Genomic DNA, 3,420 nt, shown 5'->3' with positions numbered 1-3,420 from the left:
CTCTCGCCTCACCATCTTGCGGCTGTTTTGCGAGCAACTTCAGTTTGGGGAAGCTTTTTTGGCGCATCGAGCGCCACCTTGTGGCCAATGTGGGGATGGGGGGATTTCCCCGGTATGCTGCTTTTTATGCTACGTTGCGTGTCGTCGAAAGCTCTTGGGGGCGGCAGCGGTGGGGGCGTGGCAAGGGTGGTCGAAATCATGGCGCTGTAAAATATGCAATGTTAGCTTTTAGTTTTCAAAATAAACCATTTTTTTGGTGCAGATTATGTAGGAGTTGTTATGGTTACTGTTCGATTTTATGGTTCTGATTTATTCCGACACCTTTTTAAAAAGCCATTATAGATAATAGACAAGTGTGCGCCAGTCAAATTAGAAACCTCCGTGGCACAGCTGCAATCATTATAATTGAGCCAATTAGAGTTGGGGGGCTCAAGGTCATCGCAAGCTCCACGATGTCGTGGCTAGGAAACCTTGCTCCCGAAGGTCTCATCTCGGTGCTTTTCCACGGTTCATTGTTGGCTGCCCTTAAACAAATTCCCTCTTGGCAAAAAAATGTAGAATAAAACCACAGCATACATATACAGTTCAATACTCTTCATAGAAGATATTCCATATTTTATTATATTCTTTATTTAAAAACAGTTGCTTACAAGTAAGTGGCTTAGAGGTAAACTTATTTATTTGTATTTAGTTTGAAAATCAGTTTGAGAATCGGTATATCGTATATCACACTATCACAAAAATTGCATATTTCATTTATCGCATTTTCCTGCATTCGGGAAGATTGTACGTTCTGGAATGTCGTACCAGATAGTGCATTTACATGCTTCAGATAGTTTCAGTGCAAATGCACTCCTGACACGCAGCCCAAAACCTTCAAAGGATGCATTTTATCGTTAGGTCTCGTTATATATACTTATATATTTTCAACTGAAACATAAACCAAAATCATGTTCGGCACGGCGCGGCGTTAGTTTTTGTTTTTTGGTTTTTTGTTTTTTTTTTTGTGTGGGGCAGTCTATCGATCTTCTGGGTGGCTATTACTTGGGAATTGGAAATTGGATATGACAAAGAACCGAAAACGACGGCGTAACTCCAAAGAAACAAAGAAGGCTCATGCAGAACAAAAGTGAGGTGGAGACTGGAGTGTGACTGGGACTGCAAATGGGACTGGCACGGGGACTGAGACTGGGAAGCCGAGTACAATGAACCATGAGCTGGGAACCCGATCACCAAGCACCTGATAAGCAGTCGCAGGTGCCAAGGTGCCAAGGTGCGCAGCTGGTAGTGATAAGCCATAGCCAGCGGCGGATCGGAGCGATAAAGTATACACATGTATGTGGGCGCCGAGAGGAGGGTGTGTGTCCCAAAGTGGGTCGATGCGGATCGATGGCTGTGGATCGTCGATCGCTGATCGGTTATACAAGTCGTTTGTGTGTCACAAAATGTCAATCGAACTGAGTTTTTATGCTCTGGCAGCGTAACTTAAGCTGGTAAACGCTGAAAAAGCTGGGCGGAAATGAATTGAAATGCCCCAAGTACCCCAGTTTCAAAGGGGGGCCGATAAGATAAGAAGGGCGATTATAAACAGATTGCTCAACAAAAATAATCCATGGGCCGAATTCTGTGAGAACATGCACACAGTTCCCAATGCTTTCTGGAGCAGAGATTCGTTTGAATTCGGGCAAAACAGGCGCAGTTCGCCAGTTTACCAGTTTGCCAGTTTTGGCCAATGCAGCCTTCAATTTCGACTTGCTTGGCTGCTTTTTACTTGACTCTCGGAGGTGTGGCGCATAAGCAGAAAAAAATAAATCCAAAAACGAGGCCAAAACATTGAGCATTGAGCAGGCATTGGGCCCAGCAAGCAAACAAAGGCAAGAAGTGCAGGAACATGGCCAATGCTAACAACGATTGCAGAACTAAATCCATAGCCATTAAATCTCGAGTGGAGCGCAGTGCAAAACTGAATTTTCGCAATTAAAGAACACCACCGAACACACACCGCGGCACACACTGCGTATACGCGATGTGTCATCTATATGCACACACATGCGCGTATATAGATAGATTGAAATATCTGGCGGATAATAAACAGTTTTAGCTTGTAAAATTCATAATGTGTGTGTGTAACCATTTAGTTTTTAATCGCGTGCCAGCCAGCAGTGCAATGTGTGTGTGCGTGTGTGTGAGTGTTCTAATTTCGAAAGAACAAGAGCTCTTGGGCAATTAAATAAATTATTGTTCATTTGTGTCGCTGTGTGTGCGCAAGTGTGTATTGATAAATGAAAAGCTAGCTCATGAGCTTACAAAGCGTTAACTGAATAAAGAAACCAAATGTGCTTCCATGTGCCACTCAAATCGCTCGTTTCCATGTGCGTTAAATGGGTTACATGGTCGACCTGCCAGTTGAATGAAAAATTTCTAAAATGCCCCAAAACACCTTCTTCGCTCCCCATTCTCCTAGTCTCAACGCTCCTCTTTATGGCCCACTTAGTGGCTCAGTTATAATTTCATTAGGCAAATGCTGAGCATTTTTCATTAGCACTTCATGAACCATTGGCCCCTCCCCCTTTTGGCCCGGTTCCTAAGCCCCCTCCCCCCTTGCAACATCGTGCTGGCCAACACGTTTACTTTTATCTGGGTCATAAAAGCTGCCAGTGCCAGAAAACAGAGTTTCGAAGAAGTTGTCGTCACCGGAAGTGACCCGAAGTGTTACCAAACTAGCGCTACCCAAATAAATTACTCTTTGACTTCGTTGACTTTGAGTATCGTGAAATATCAAGCTCTGCTTTGAAAGTGGAATATCTGCATCTGCACTCCTTTCTAAAATGTCTCAGAGCAAGTGGTTTTCAATAAAACCTCTGCTAAAAAACACATACATTAAACAAAAACATTCTAATTTGCAATAAAATTACTGTCCAAGCCTCTACATCCATTCAAAGAGTATCAAACAGAGCGCTACCCTGCCTTTCATTTCGTTGGGTCGCATGATCAGCCGCACAAATGAAAAATGAAACACACGCACGCTGACTCGGGCACTTATTATCTGCTAAATACACACTCGACTGACTCAGATACAGATACATCCATGAAATTTCGTAGGCCGAAGCACGCGCGCACCCGCAAAGGAGGCGAAGCCTATCGCTTGGCGTGGCGTACACTGCGTATACGTAATCACGGACGCGGAATGTTTGCCATTCGATTCTTTATCTGCAGACGGTAGAAAAAACCACAACAACAGCCAGACAAGTCCAAAAACGAAGACAGCCGCTGTCTGACTGGCTGAAAATGTTCTACACATTTTTGTGAATGATTTCCGATTTTGGTCAGCAATTTTCGGGAACCGATCGGCCAGCCGCCTGGCAACAGAACGATATGGAAATTGTATGGCCGGCCAGCGGTTAGATGGAAGTAAGAAAT

The sequence above is a fragment of the Drosophila teissieri genome, chromosome 3R, assembly GCF_016746235.2.
Source record: "Drosophila teissieri strain GT53w chromosome 3R, Prin_Dtei_1.1, whole genome shotgun sequence".
Taxonomy (NCBI): domain Eukaryota; kingdom Metazoa; phylum Arthropoda; class Insecta; order Diptera; family Drosophilidae; genus Drosophila; species Drosophila teissieri.
The sequence above is the reverse complement of the archived record's forward strand: the minus strand, read 5'-3'. Positions refer to the sequence as shown.